General features: G+C 40.6%; 1 protein-coding gene across 11 annotated transcripts in view; it reads right to left on the reverse strand.

Moving 5' to 3' along the window:
• The window catches only part of TTLL5 (tubulin tyrosine ligase like 5), a 301,096-nt gene that overhangs the window by 144,425 nt on the left and 139,572 nt on the right, over positions 1-17,099 (reverse strand). The window lies entirely within an intron of this gene.

Raw genomic sequence — 17,099 nt, forward strand, 5'->3', positions numbered from 1 at the left:
TAAATTTCAGTTATAAATAACATTAATTATTACAATGCACAAAGAATCCACTGATTTAGAAAGAAAAAAGATGGTTAAGAGAAAAATAGTCATGGACTTCAATACATAATGTACAAAGGAGGAATACAATTAGCCAATTAAACATGTAAAACTAGTCATCATTTCTACTGGTAAATGTAAATTATAAGAAAGATGCAAACTACAAAGAAATGCAAATTACAAGACACCATTTTTGCATATCACTTTGGTATACAATATTTAAAAAGACAGTATCCAATAATGGCAAAGGGTGAAAATAGGTACTTATACTACTTGCGTGACTACAAATTGGTAGACTCTTCCTAGAAATCAATTGGCAATATCTTATTAAAATATATTACAATATGTGTACACTTGGATACTACAATCTAGCTTCTGGGAACTAAACAACAAAACAATTGCAGATGATTAATGACAGGTGACTATCATAATAGCAGTCAATATTTATTAGGACTCATTATGCGCCAAGCTATGTGTAAATGAGTACATCGCACACATCTCATTTAAATCGCCACAAGTCTGTTGGTAAGTACCATAATAATACTCATTTTACAAGAAGGAAACTGAGGCCTATGATTGCATTGAGGCCTAGAAATAAATGGCAGAACGAGAATTTGAACCATAGTTTTTCAACTGTCAAAGCCCCTGTTCTTACTCACTACACTATACTGTGAACACTGAAAATCAGGCATTGTTTTCAATACTGAAAAAGGAGATCTAAATGGCTAACAATATCGTTAAATAAATTTTGCCCTAAGTAAGACATTATTACGTATGCATTAACGTTTTTTGAAAAACAGGCTGGGTGCGGTGGCTCATGCCTGTAACTCCAACACTTTGGGAGGCCAAGGCGGGTGGATCACGAAGTCAGAAGATCGAGAGCAGCCTGGCTAACATGGTGAAACCCTGTCTCTACTAAAAAAAATAAATAAATAATAATAATAATAATAATAATAATAATAATAATCAGCCAGGTGTAGTGTGGGCACCCGTAGTCCCAGCTACTCATGAGGTTGAGGCAAGAGAATTGCTTGAACCTGGGAGGCAGAGGTTGCAGTGAGAAGAGATCACACCACTGCACTCGACCCTGGGCGACAGAGCGAAACTCCACCTCAAAAAAAAAAAATAATAATAATAATGATACAGGAACATGCTAATATCTCAAGTTAAAAAAAAAAAAAACTGTGGTAGTAAAAATCACAATATGAAACTGTATAGAGTAGATCCAAATTTCTTTAAACACATACACACACAAACACAAGTGAACAGACACTCCACTCCTGAAGACTAGAAATAAAAATCCAGACTATAAGTAGCATTTATTTCTGAATTACGACTGATTTTCTTCCTTATGTTTATTCTCCAGATGTTCTAAACTGGGCATGTATTACCTTTTATAATAAAAAATTATTTTAAAGGAGTTATGGCAAATATAGATATATTTAAAACCTGGGCAGTGGTAGTGGAATCAGAAAAGAAAGAATGGGGCCGGGCATGGTGGCTCACACCTGTAATCCCAGCACTTTGGGAGGCCAAGGCGGGTGGGTGGATCACGAGATCAGATCAAGACCATCCTGGCTAACACACTGAAACCCCGAATCTACTAAAAATACAAAAAAAATTAGCCAGGCGTGGTGGCGCTACTCAGGAGGCTGAGACAGAAGAATGGCATGAACCCAGGAGGTGGAGCTTGCAGTGAGCCGAGATTGTGCCACTGCACTCCAGCCTAGGCGAAAGAGCAAGACTCCGTCTCAAGGAAAGGAAAGGGAAAGGGAAAGGGTAAGGGAACGGGTAAGGGAAAGGGAAAGGGAAAGGAAAGAATGGTTCTGAGAAGCATTTCAAAGTAAGATGCACTGGGACTGTTGAAGAGAGAAGACATAAATCTGAATGCAGGATTTTGATCATGAGACACTAGAGAACAGTGGTGAAAGTTATCAGACTGGAAATGTAAATTCCAAGGAAAATGTTTTGCTATAAAATGTTCTAAGTACCTAATAATTTTGAAACTACAAATGAATTATGATTTTTTTTTCTTAAAATTCTGAAAGAAAAAAGGTCATTTTTAGCAAGAGTATAGTGTTTCTTTCCTAGTTATAGAATTCAATAAGTGAAAACAGCTTAGGACTGTGTCTTTACACCAAAGGACTAAAAATACTTTTCTTGGAAACAAAGTTGTTTTCCATAGGTCAGGAACAAATCCCAGTGTCTGTGGAGGCTGCACCCTCCAGTGTGGACCAGTCTTTGGAAGAAAGCCTTACTGGCCATACATGACTTACCATTTCTGTCCCCTACTGCTTCTATAAGGGGGAGAAGAAGGGTATATGCTGACTAAAAGGCAGAGAAGAGGCCGGGCTCGGTGGCTCACACCTGTAATCCCAGCACTGTGGGAGAACGAGGTGGGTGGATCACAAGGTCAAGAGATGGAGACCATCTTGGCCAACATGGCGAAACGTCATCTCTACTAAAAATACGAAGATTAGCTGGGCGTGCGCCTGTAGTCCCAGCTACCCAGGAGGCTGAGGCAGGAGAATCGCTTGAACCCAGAAGGTGGAGGCTGCACTGAGAGCCAAGATCGCACCACTGCACTCCAGCCTGGCGACAGAGCGAGACGATCTTTTCAAAAAAAAAAAAAAAAAGACAGGGAAGATACGGTAGCAAATTATGGTAGTAACTTTTCCGGCCAGTAGTTTCTCTGAAATGCTTTGTCCTTCCTCCCATATCCTAAGGGCAATGTAGGTCAGGCCTTCAGATAACGAACCAGACTCCCTGTAATCCTGAACTCACTCCTGCCCCACACTGACTCCTCTGCTTTCCTGCCCTGATTTGATCATCACATCTTTTATATTAGACATGATCTTGAAACTTGTAGAAAAACTACGGTGAGAAAGGTCTTTATGATAACAGCTTCTCCAATTACTGCTTTAGTTGTGCCAAAAACTTAATAAAGGAGGCTTAATAATTTATAGGGGAATATCAATAAACAATGTGCACACTTTACCATGTTTAGTATAAATGGTATTGTTTGGAGATTAGTGAATGCAAAGGAGAGGAGATAAAAGATTTATTAAACCTATCCTTTGGCAAGACTGCCCCTAATTTAAACATCATCATATGCATCTTAACAGTTAACATTTATGGAACACTTATTATGCGCAATGCCCTTGCATTATTTTTTATTTTTATTTTTAGTTATTTATTTATTTGTTTTTGAGACAGAGTCTCACTCTGTCACCCAGGTTGGAGTGCAGTGGCGTAATCTTGGCTCACTGCAACGTCTACCTCCTGGGTTCGAGTGATTCTCCTGCCTCAGCCTCCCGAGTAGCTGGAATTACAGGGATCTGCCACCACGGCTGGCTAATTTTTGTATTTTTAGTGGAGATGGGGTTTCACCATGTTGGCCAGGCTGGTAACCCCTGATCTCAAGTGGTCTACCTGCCTTGGCCTCCCAAAGTGCTGGGTGCTTGCATGATCTTGATGTGCATTATCTCATTTAACCCCGAGCAATCCCTTTGTAACAGGTTCTACTGTTACCCATTTTACAAAAGGGGAAGCCAAAGTCAAAAGAGGGTAAACAACTAGACAACAGTCACTAAGTCACAGGGCCAATATAGAACAGAGAGTGTTCACCTTCCAGTGCATGTGGTCTACTTTTCCCAAATAATATGGTTTAACATTTGAGTCCTTACAGTAGTGGTGTCAGGCACTCTGGGTTTTATATTTCACTTAGTCCTTACTCATTATTCACAGAGGTAGATACTGTTCCACACCATTTCACAAGTGGAGAAACGAAGGCTCAGAGAGGTTATGATAAGTAATTTGCTCAAAGTCACATAAAAGTTGCAGAACTGGTACTCTAGTTTTAAAAATCTATTTTCTAGTTTGGAAACTAGTAGGAAAACAATCCTAGTTACCCTTACTTATTAGAGATTTTTAAAATATCATCAGTTACACGCCTCAAATTCTTAAAACAGTGATTATACAGAGATTGACAAAACTGTACCAGCTTTTCCTTCTTTCCCTTTGATTTTACTTCCCACTTGTTATCTTTCATCAGAAGATATTAAAGAAGTAAAATAAAGAAAAAACATCCTCAGCCAGTTTTGTTTCTTGGCAGGTAAAAAGTGACTTGATCATGAAATTACTTTTGGATTATTGGAGGGTTATGTTTATTCACATAAAAACCATTCCTGATGTGATGGATAAACCAAGAAGTGGCAGCCACTGTGATTTCGTTTTATGCAAAAGCAAAGTATCATTGTTAATTTGGGAAACAGCAAAAGTGACTGCTACTTAAATGAGAGACTGTACAAGGAAAGAGAAAACTTTAAAAGCTTCTCACCTTTCTCTCTAAAGGATTCCTGCTAAAAGAAAACAGAAAACCTGTTCCTACCAAATGATAATAACCTGCCCCTCTAGATTAAATATTTTATTCTTAGCCTTATGGACTTTTTGTCTAGAAGACACTCAGCACATGCACCACAGCTAACACCCCCATCCCTCACCCATCTCTCTCTTCCTAGGACACATATTGCTAACCATAATCAAGCAACTTGGGGCTGACTTGGATATGGTCTCAGAATCTTCTTTACACATTTCTCCAAGTAGCCATCACTGACCAATCAGAAAAACAAGTGAAATAAATCATTTTCTATCTTCTAGAATGATCTGTGATAATGGAAATGCTCTGCAATGTGCACTGTTCAATACAGTAAGCCCGAGCCACATGTGACTACTATGCATGTGAAACATGCCTGGTATGACTGAGGAACTGGATTTTAAACTTTACATAATTTAAAATTTAAAAGGCAGATGTAGCTAGTGGTTACCTTATTGCACAGCACAGCTCTAGACTCTCAATCAGATCTGGCTAAATGTTATGTATACAGATTTACACCTTACTAGTTTGCACCAAGCAAATTATCTCTAGACTAAATTAAGAAAGAAAACCTCTGGTCTTTCTTTACAGCTCCCACTTTTTTCCAGAATGGGCAGAAGGAGTCACTGAACAAAAATGAATCTAAGCATCAATTCTGGCTCTAGAACTACCTTGTCCTGCCTAGAGAAGACCTAAGGGCAGGGAAAATCTCCCAGTATCGGATGAGACCTTAATAAACTCTACAAGCCAATTAGGGTTCATACCCGGAGGTTTCCTCCCTAACAGGACAGAAAGATGGCGATCATAAATGTCATCAGGCTACATCCACTTCTCTATCCATCTACATTCCTCCAAATAACATAACAAAACCAGCTTTGATCAGATGAAGAGAAAGTGATAAAGAGCACTTACAGGTGCCTGATACACAACGATGATCAACATTTCACTGCTAAATAATTTTTTAAAAGAACAGGCTTGCAGTACATAAAGAGGCAGCACCACTCACAAATCAATCACTGGCTCATCATTTTTGTTAGTATTACAGCTTAACTGTCCCTTCACAGAAAGACTTAGGACCAAAAGTGTTTTGCATTTCAGATTTTTTGTATTTTAGAATATTTGCATTATACCAATTGAGCATCCCAAATCTGAAAACTTGAAATATCATGTAGGTGGCTCAAAAAATTTCAAATTTTGGAGCATTTTGGATTTTTAAATTAGGGACACTCAACCTATATTAGGATATTAAAGTGGAGGTCATAGTCATTGGGCCAGTTGGCTACTCTGGGATAATAACTAGTGTCTATGCTATTAAATCTAGGCTTGCCAACCTACAAATTCACGTTATTGGTCACAAACAGGTCTGGAAGACAGGAGACAGTTTAAAACCTATAGCGTTTTTTTTTTTTTTTTTTTTTTTTAATCGAAACCATGACTCAAAGAACATGCCCTGCTGGTAATGGTAATCAGCATCTTTACATGAAAAACACAAGTATATACACATAAGAAGCTTATAAGTCCGTATTTGGACCTTTAAAATGTTCTACTGTAACCAGTTTTAATATGCTACGTTTTAGATCCACTACAGCAACAGTAATAACAACAATAAAACTATATTAATACTAATGATGGCTAAATTCAATAAACAGTTTGGGCCAGGCACGGCGGCTCACACTTGTAATCCCAGCACTTTGGGAGGCCAAAGCATGTGGATTGTTGGAGCCCAGGAGTTGGAGACCAGTCTGGGCAACATGGTGAAACCCTGTCTCCACTAAAAATATAAAAATTAGCTGAGTGTAGTGGTGCACACTTCTAGTCCCAGCTACTAGGGAGGCTGAGGTGGGAAGGATTACTTGAGCACAGGAGGTGGAGACTGCAGTGAGCTGAGAACACACCACTGCACTCCAACGTGGATAACAGAGCAAGACTCTGTCTCAAACACACACACACACACACACACACACACAGCTTGTTCTAGGAAATGCGCTAAGCATATTTTATATATATTAACTTATTTACTCTTCAAGACAGATAGATGGGGAAACTGAGGTTGAGAGATAAAATAACTTGTTCAAGACCAAATAATTGTTATGTGTCAGCCCCTGGATTCAATTCCTGGTCGGCCTGATGAAAATTCTCCCAATCTTGTAAGTTTTTTTTCGAGATGGAGTCTCACTGTCGCCCAGGATGGAGTGCAGTGGCGCAATCTCGGCTCACTGCAGGCTCCACCTCCCAGGCTCACGCCTTTCTCCTGCCTCAGCCTCCTGAGTAGCTGGGACTACAGGCGTCCGCTACCACACCCAACTAACCTTTTGTATTTTCAGTAGAGATGGGGTTTCACTGTGTTAGCCAGGATGGTCTCAATCTCCTGACCTCATGATCTGCCCACCCTGGCCTCCCAAAGTGCTGGGATTACAGGCGTGAGCCACCACGCCCAGTCCCAGTATTGTAGTTTAAATCACTGTGTTACCTCACTGCCTGGTACCATTGAGCCTTGCGATTTAGAATTCGGTCTCTGGACCAAGAGCACCTGCATTACCAGGAGCATATTACAAATGCAGAATCTTGGCCCAGCACCAGCCCCAGCCCCAGCCCCAGCTGCACTGAACCAAAATTTGCATTTTCAAGATCCACGAGAAACTTACTTGCATTGTAAAGTTTGAGAAGCACTTGTTACCAGGAATAGTAGACAAGGAAAGGAGAGAACGGGCAAAAGGAACCATTCAATGTTTCCTCTCCTCCACAAAGCTCAGGGGCAGGGGATTTTCCAAAAAACAGCAGAAATGTCTTTGATGGGGTGAAGAGAAGTTACAAAACAATAAAGGGGAATGAGAAGGGAAAATAGTTTCATTAGCAACTTTAAGGTTTTACTATTTCTCAATGTTGTTCAGATGCGCAAACATTAAAATGAGTAATCATTAAATATGCCAAGAATGCAAAAGTGGACAAAACAGCTTAGGACAAACTTCAGAAAATTCCAAGATTACTTGCTATGCTGCCCTGAGAAACAGTGGTAAAAACAAAAAAACAAAAAAACAAAAAAAAAAAAAAACAAGAAATTTAAATCTAAAAACAATCAACTTGTTCCATATGTCTCTGCCCCTGCCTCTCTCTAGCTGGCTGCTGCTAAGTGAATAACTGCCTGTGGGAAATCTGGTCACAAGATCCTACCTCCACCTAAGCTTTGGGGCCTGCTTGGCAGATGTTTCACCCCTTGCTCTCCTCCTCCACCTCCTCCTCCCCCTCCTGCTTTTCCTCTTCCTCTGCTCCCACTCTCCTGGAGCAGCTTATCCAGATGTTCCACTCCCATTCCCTGCCTCATGTCCATTGCCACGGTGACCTCAGTGCGTTTTTCCTTTAGTACCAAATCACTGTTTATTTTAGAGCCAACCTTCCGAATAAGGCAGGTGAGCAAATATCTGAATGTGTGGGGTAGGGACACATTGCAGGCATACCATCTAGACAGGTGTTTAAATTATAGCAGGAATAAATACAGGTGATGGATTGAAAAGGGGGTAGGAGAAACCCAGAGAAAGAGGCCAATTTCCGGTGGCTGGCCCGCCCAAGTGTTACTGCTTGTTACTGCTGTTTGTTAAAAGTCGTGCTGCTGCCAGCACTATAATTAAAATATGATGGAGCTTCCCTGTTGATTCTTAGAATATACCCACCATCCACCCAGACACATAACCTTTTGGTATATGAAGAGGGTTTGAAGACAAGCCTAGCTATATCAATGCTGCATGCTCTCAAAATGCGGCAGTCCTGAATGCTTAAAGGAAGTCCAAACCTCAAAGATATAAGTGCTGTATTGCCTATCACAGGCAAAGCCTTGAGGAAAGTGCTAACGCATGTGCAGATAAAAACAGGGCCCTTCCCTGCCCTCAAGCCGTGTTGGAATTTATAATTACTAGGTTAGACAAGATTGTTAGACAAAAAGCAGTATTTAAGACCTCCAGAATGTAGTAAGTGCCATAAAAGAAGAGCTAAAGAAATTAAAAAATGGCATCTGAGCTGGGCCTAAAATAATAGGTAGGAGGAAACAAAAATCCTAAGTAAAAATGCAGAGACAGACAAGCAGGGAGAACATCTGAGAGACAGTAGTCTAATTCAGCAAAAGCTTCGAGTGATAGAAGATAGGGACAGACAGATAAACAGCTTGGGGAGGCCCACGAATGTCAGACTAATGATTCTGTCCTTGATCTAATAGACAACAGTAAGCTTGTTCACAGGTTCTGACAGAGCCATGCTATATGAGAACCTTGGTTGAAGACCCTTCTACTCTCTCTCTCTCACACATACACACACACACACACTCTCTCTCTCTCTCTCTCTCTTTCTTTCTCATTCTCTCTCTCCCCCCCCCCTCTATTTCTCCCTCTTACCTCCCCGCCCCCCACCGCCTCCAGTTAGCAGCTAGTTTCACCAGTTGAGCAGAAAAGTGGTTAATGTCTCTGCAAGCCTATCAAGGAAATTAGGAGTTCCAAATTACCTGTTTTGCCTGGGCCACAAGGAAGGGAGGGACTGCTTTAGAATTCAGGGAAATAAAATGATCAGTGACTAGAGTGAGAGATGTGTTACTCTTGCTGTGCCCTGAATAATTTTAGAGATGATTTTTGCTTGATCTTAAATGGATAAAATAACAGCTTTGACATACAGATTTTGTGCCTTGTGCACACAATGTGTATATTTATTTCCTCACGGCACTGAAACTGCAAGGCCTAAGAAACCATTTGCAATGGAATCAAACTAATCTTAGGTTCACTAAGGATGTCTGCAAATTTCATGCATCTTATTTATCGAAATGGAGAAGAAAATTAAGCACTAAAGATTTAGGGTCAGGCGCAGTGGTTCATGTGTGTAATCCCAGTGCTTTGAGGGGCTGAGGTGGGAGGATCACTTGAGGCCAAAAATTCAAGACCAATCTGGGCAATATAAGAGACCCTATCACTACAAAATATAATTTAAAAAATTAGGCATGGTGGTGCATGCCTGTAGTCCTAGCTACTTGGGAGGCTGAGGCAGGAGGATCACTTGTGCCTGGGAATTCAAGGCTGCAGTGAGCCATAATCACACCACTGTAATTCAGCCTGGGTGGCATTCTAGCTTGGGTGACAGAGCAAGATCCTGTCTCAAAAAGAAAAACAAAGAGAGAGAGAGAAGATAATTTAGTTAATAAGAGTTTAACATGGGAGTAACTGGTAGCATAGCATTCCCCATGCAGTTTATAATCTTGCCATAGTTCCATTTCCTCATTATAGCAGGTCCAGAAAAATTTTAGATAATTCTTGTCTGAGGAGGTCTAGGAATGGTGTTTCCTAAGATTATTTTACTAATTCAAACTAATATTTATCAGGCACCTACTCTGGGCTTGGCATTCTTTTGAGCATTGAGGATAAAACAATGACAAAAAACAGTCAAGTAGCACAGTCATTACGGAAAACAGCATAGAGGTTCCTCAAAAAGCTAAAAATACAACAACCATATGATCTAGCAATCCCACTGCTGGGTACCAACCTAAGCATCCATCAACAGATGAATGGATTTTTAAAAAGTGACATGTATATACACATAGAGGAATATAACTCGGCCATAAAAAGAATGAAATTCTGTCATCTGCAGAACATGGATGGAACTGGAGGTCATTATGTTAAATGTAGTAAGTGAGGAACAGAAACACAAATATTGCATGTTCTCACTCAGATGTGGGAACTGAGAGAGTGGATTTCATGGAGATAGAGAATAGAGGAAAAAGAAAGGGGAGGGAAAAGAGATATTGATTCATGAGTACAAAAATACAGTTAGATAAAATGAATAAGTTCTAGTATTTGAAAGTACAGTGGGAAAATTGCAGTTAACAATTTATTGTATATGTCAAAATAGTCACAAGGGAAGACTTGTTAATGTTCCCAACACAAAGAAAAGATAAATCTTTGAAGCAATGGATATCCCAATTACCCTGACTTGATCATTACACATTGTATACATGTATCTAAATATCACATGTACCCCCCAAAATATGTAACACCGTGATATATGAATAACCCCCAAATCCTTGCCTTCATGGAGATTATAGCCTAATGTGGGGCTATCACTGAAATACATAGAGAATGTATAAAACAAAGATACTCATGGATTTGGAGTTTGGGCCAAATTGTTGATATTAATGGTTATATACTACCTAAACATTTTCAGGAGATATTAACTTAGAGACCGTAAGTTCATGGGGCATCAAGACAGAGCCTGATTGAGGATGAGGGTGTTTGAACCCTTAGAAATTAATGCAAATTTGTAAGTTTGAATGTACATTTTTTTCAGGAGGAGGAATAAAGCTTTAATTCAATTCTCCAAAGGATTTCTGAATCCAAAAAGGTTAAGAATCACTTCTTTTTTTTTTTTTTTTTTTTTTTTTTTTGAGGCGGAGTCTCCCTCTGTCGCCCGGGCTGGAGTGCAGTGGCCGGATCTCAGCTCACTGCAGGCTCCGCCTCCCGGATTTACACCATTCTCCTGCCTCAGCCTCCCGAGTAGCTGGGACTACAGGCGCCCGCCACGTCGCCCGGCTAGTTTTTGTATTTTTAGCAGACGAGGTTTCATTGTGTTAGCCAGGATGGTCTCGATCTCCTGACCTCGTGATCCGCCCGTCTCGGCCTCCCAAAGTGCTGGGATTACAGGCTTGAGCCACCGCGCCCGGCCAAAGAATCACTTCTACTGATAAAAGGATAAATTTGTCTAAATGTGCATTCATATTATCCTCAAAACTACCTCACTGTCATTTGAAAATAATGTTCTCTGTGGTGTTCATATATAAAGAATATATATGTATATTCTTTAATATATATATAAAATATATATAACATTCTTTATATATATCCTGATATATAGAGATATATCAAAATCTGACTGGATCAGCTTGGCATGGTGGCACACACCTATAAGCCAGCACTTTGGGAGGCCAAGGCAGGAGGATCACTTGAGCCCATGAGTTCGAGACCAGCCTGGGCAACATAGTGAGACCTCATCTCTATGTAAAAATTTTAAAAAATAAGAAAAAAAGAACATGACTGGATCAACTGAACATGCCATAGCTTTGATTCCTGCAGCCATGGGGCTCTGAATGATCTGGAACAGGAAAATGCTGTGGCTAGTCGCTCCTGACTTGTTTTCATCTGTTTTGCTAGAGTAAAAGGTAATCCTGGAATAGGAAATATCAGTGGACCAAGATCTGTTTCACTCAAGGTAAAAGAAGAGGAAAACCAAAAGTGCCAGATCTGCACCAATTACAAGATTTTCACCAATGGAGAAATATTAGAGAATATATTCAATCAGAAAAATGAAAAGAACTATTCTTAAACAGTTATATTTTGAACAGTCCCCAAAAGCACTTCACGAGCATTTATTAAATCACTAGCAACAATTCAATTCCTTCTTCAACTCCTGGATGCTGATAAAATAAACCTCAAGAAATTCACACTCCAATCACCAGGAGAGAAGGGTTAAATGTTGATCATAGTTTAAAGAGTGTCAGGAAAAGCAGGAAATCTCTGCAGTTCCAATACCTCAGCACTAAATTCTCTTGGCATATCTTCTCTTTCTGTTGAGTGCCATCATTTCCATAATATATGTATACATATAGACATTTAGCGTTCCAAAATCCAGACAGAGTTCCAGATCAAGATTTGCCAGAGACATTCCTGGGAAACCTGACAAAATGGCCTAATCTCTTCGTACTGTTTCCAATTTATACATGTAGATTTTGTGTGTTGACAGGGGAGTTGCTGCTGCCATCATAAGTAGATCTATTCTTATTGCATCTCTAGTGATTAACAAGGCTGAGTTTTGCCTGCTCGAAGAATCAGTTGACTATACCATAAAATAATCTGATGAGGAGTTTGCCCAACAAATAACTGATAATTCTCAACAGAGCCACATGTTTTGCAAGCTGCTTCAAGAACTGGAGAAGCATTTCAAATCAAGAAAACAGAAAGTTTAACTCCTCGTTTCTCTGAGCAGGAACAAATATAGGCTTGGCTACAACTCTGTAGCAACATCATGGAACAACATGCTCACAGGGTGAAGTTCAGTCACTCTCACCTAATGAGAGGTCTGAGTCCTTATTCACACCGAAAGAAGCAGAAAAACACTGAGGTAAAGAATATAGAGTCAGATAGAGCTGAGTTTGAGTCTTAGCACAGTAGCCTGCCATCGGTGTGACATTAGCAGAGTCACTTACCCTACCAGCTTCTATTTCTTCATCTTAATTGGTAAAAAGTAAGTACCTACACCTCATTAGGGTTAAAGAGATAATGCATATAAAGTCCTAGGCACAGTGCCTAGTACAAAGTAAGCATCTGATTAATGTCAACTGCTTAATTATGAAGGGCAGGTATGGTCGTATCAATGAAAAAATTTTGATGTAGGGCCTTACTTTGTAGCCGAAGCTAGAGTGCAGTGGTGTAGTTATGGCGCACTGCAGTTTTGACCTCTTGGGCTCAATCAATCCTCCCACTTCAGCCTCCAGAGTAGCTGGGACTACAGGCACGCGCCACCGCACCTGGCTAATTTTTGTCTTTTTTTTTTTGTGGAGTTGGGTTTTGCCATGCTCCCCAGGCTGGCCTAGAACTCCCGAGCTCAAGCGATCCACCCACCTTGGTCTCCCAAAGTGCTGGGATTATAGGAGTGAGCCACTGCATCCAGCCATCAGTTGTTTTTAAAGAAAATATAAAAACCTACAAAATGTAAAAAAGAAATTTTCAATTTAGCAAGCACGTGATGACTGCCAAGTGCAAGGCCTTGCGCTAGGTGATGCATTAGAAAGAACTGCATCATGTAGTTCAGTGCAAAACAGGAAAGAAAAGATGCAAAATAATTACAATAGATCTGTTATAAAAAGTAATGAAGGACTTAAGGAGCACAGAGAATAGAAAGATGACTTCTGGCTAAGGCAGCAGAGGGTTCTTCATTTACATATTTATTAAAAAAAAATACATATTGAGTGCATACTACTAATATCTAGTAAGCTGGGGAAAAACTGGTGAAAAAATGGACATGATCCAATTCTCAATGAATTACCTTGTAGTCCAGTCGAATCAGCACATTTTTGGAGTAGTATCAATGAGTCAGGTGTTGAGGTAGCAAAGGACACTGCCCTCAAGGAGTTCACTGTCTGTTAAAAGAGACAGCTATCTTGACATATCTAGTGTGATGAGTGAAATAGTGTGCATATGAGTGAAGTGGCATCTACACTGAGCCTGGACAGATGCCCAGATTAGACATGGCGACTGGGGAACATTTTCCATGAGGAGATAGCATAAGGCATGGAGACTAACAGAAATTCTAGTTGAGCTGCACTAAAACATGTGTGATAGGAGGGAGACAGGCTGGAAAAGTAGCCTGGAGCCAGATTCTAAATAAAGGCTTTGAATCACATTTAATAGCCTGGGCTTCCCATTAGAGACAACTGAAAGGCCCTTGAGATTCTTAAGCAGAAGAGTACCATGATGAGACTTGTGATTTATGAAAGAATCCATTATGGCCGGGCACGGTGGCTCACACCTGAATTCCCAACACTTTGAAAGGCCGAAGTGGATGGATCACTTGAGGTCAGGAGTTTGAAACCACTCTGGCCAAGATGGTGAAACCCCATCTCTACTAAAAATACAAAAATGAGCCCAGCATGGTGGCAGGCATCTGTAATTCCAGCTACTTGGGAAGCTGAGGTAGAAGAATCACTTGAACCTGGGAGGCAGAGATTGTAGTGAGCTGAGATTGTGCACCACAGCAATCCAACCTGAGCAACAGAGTGAGACTCCATCTCAAAAAAAAAAACCAAAAAAAGAATCTTTCAAAGCAAAGCAAAGACTAGGGTGAACAGGAAGAGACTGGCCAAGAAACCAGTGAAAAGGTAATTGCAGCTGTCCATCCGAGAGATAATAAAGGTCTTAAGCAGGACAGTAAATGGAAAAGTGAAAAACAGGATAGGTATCAGAGACACTGTAGAATCTTGACAACTGCCTGGACATAGAATGAGGAAGTGAAGAGAGGCACCGATAAACCAATGGCTCCATTCCTAAATTCCCTGGGATTCTAGAATTCCAAGAATTGCAATGTCACTAATATAGAGCAGAACAAAAAGAGGCAAATAAGTTTTAAATATGTTTAAGACTTTTCTGAGTATTTTCAAAATATGCTCAAAATACTTCAAGTATTTTGAATGTTGTGCAATATAGTTAGGTGGAAATGTCTCACAGGTGGAAATTTGGACCTGACTCTCAGCAAGGAGGCTCAAACTAAAGATATGTATTTGGGAGAAATCTACAGAGAAGTACCAGGATGAAATCATAGGAAAAGGAACTTTACTCCAGGGGAAACTATGGAAAAAAAAGTTCTGAGGATTGTAGTCTAGAATTCAGAGATATGCTGGAGGATCCGAAAAGACCAGGGAGAAGCAGATGCCCAGGGGCCACTCCACCTTCTTCAACCAGAGCCACTCTGCTATGATCAACTTTATACACCTGAGGTCTATATGCCAGTGGCTCTGAAAAACATGTTGAAAATGGAATCTAGTTTTCAGGGAGAGCAGGAGGAAGGAATGATCTCTCAGAGGAATTACTGAAGGGTTAGAAAAGCTAAGGGAAATTTTCACCTAAGAAGCAGTTAATAATAGCCACATGCTAAAGGAAGAAGAGTAAAAACAGTGACTGAAGTTGGCAATTCTGAGGTCATGAGTGGCCTTTGAGAGAGAGATGGACAAATGTAAGAGATGAAGTCAGACTGCAAGAGCAAGTGTGCGGGGGTGGAGGGGCAGGAAGGAGACTAGAGCCAACAAGGGGGTGTTATTTTAAAAGAAGTTTGGCAGTACAAGGAAGATGAGTTTGAAGGGGTGGCAGAGTAAAACAAAGGCTATTTTAAAACAAGAGATCATGCAGTAGGCCAGGAACTAAAGAAAATGAGAGCTTCAAGACTTGAGACCTAGAAAAGCTAGTAAATTAGATCAGATCAACTGGAGCCGGGTCCTGGAACAGAGAGGCACAAGTAGCCAAGAGAAGAACTGGTCTTGATACCAAAACTACCCCATTTTACAGATGAGGAAATCAAGGCACAGGGAGGTTAAACAACTTGTCCAAGGTCTTGCTGACTCAAAAGTTTATGCCTTTTTCTATTTACCTTTTTCTGCTTCTAGAAATGGGAAAGAATATTGTATATGGTAAAAAGAACAACAACTTTTTCTACTAAGAAAGAATATGAAACTAAAGGAACTAGAGTTAGCAAACGACCACAAAATCCGAGCACAAATGTACCTAAGTTCAAATGTGTCTAGATAAACTAAGGAGGCAGAAAGAGTTTCCAGAGCCAATTGGTGAAGCTTGTGATAAACTGGGTGCCGTCTGCCTCAATCCTAGAGAACATCTGTAACCATTTCAAAGATTTAGCTATGTTTCTCTTCATTTGGAATTTCTGAAATTGAGATTCATTCAAGGTCCATTGTGGACCCTTACAGTGGTAGCTGCTGAAGCAGAAGAAATGATAACGATTTCCTTTGTAAAGAGAGACTGAAAGAGTTTAACTGCTGTGAACCAAGCGTTACGTACCTCTGCATCTCTCTTTCTCTAGGACCAGGCAAGGAAGTCTCAGGGTAAGGAGCAAGAAAAATGAAAGAAATGGAATGGATTTTTTTTTTCCCCACTCTCCATCCAAATGAAAAATGTGAAGAGCAAAAAGTATCTCCTCCCCTCTCTGTATCTGTCAGCACATTTCCAGGAGGCCTGGCCATATCCTGGGCACTGGCTGGCTAGGGAGCAGAGACTGACACAGCACATTCGTTCACACTGGAGCCCCCGCCTGGGTGGTCTGCTGTTATCCCTTTGATTAAACTCCCAGGCTGGAAGAGCTGGAGTTGCTCCTAATGATAGCTGGGTCCTGCAATCTCACACTTGCCTGCATGGAGAGGCCAGCGCTCCCTCTGATTCCCTGCCTCCCACTTCTCACCACAAAGCTGGGCTAATTCACCACATTCTTCTGTTCACTAATGGCAATAACCACAAAGGGCTACATCTCTTCAGAGCACTACACTCCCTTCCAGCATGGAGTCAGGCAGAGATAGTGAGACTTCACAGGGAAGCTCAGCACCCTGTTGGCCACCACAGCACTTCTCCTGCCCCCAGCCCAGGTGCAAGATGTTTCTAGAAAACCCTGCCTTCAGGGACATACACATAGATTTCCAAAAGATCTCATCTCCAAAAGATAACCAGCTTCTCTTGGGCCAAGGGAAAGAATTAAATTTGACCTGCTCTCTGCTCAGATTTGTAAGTTATTTGTTGAATGGTTGTAGCTGAGAACATTTATCTCTTTATATTTCAAGTATACCCGTGCTTGCAAGATTTTTAGAAGTGGCCACTGCTCATGTGGCAGGGAGAGTTTGATATTTTTATGTGTTTTAGGCTATAAACAAAGTTAAATCACAGCAGGAGTAGTAGTAACTATACAGGATATGAGCTTCTGTTTTTGCCATACAGATTTCTTAAGAATCTAACCTCTAATGTAAATTCTGAGTCCCTCTACATTTTATCATCAAATTTTTGGCTTGTCACAATACTTTGCTTCTTTACCTTTGGCTAGTTCAATGTTCCTCATTATCTTCACCAGCGAGCATGGAGGAAAAAGGAGTGACACTGCCTCATCCTCCAAATCC

This window comes from Piliocolobus tephrosceles, chromosome 6 (assembly GCF_002776525.5).
Source record: "Piliocolobus tephrosceles isolate RC106 chromosome 6, ASM277652v3, whole genome shotgun sequence".
NCBI classification, from domain to species: domain Eukaryota; kingdom Metazoa; phylum Chordata; class Mammalia; order Primates; family Cercopithecidae; genus Piliocolobus; species Piliocolobus tephrosceles.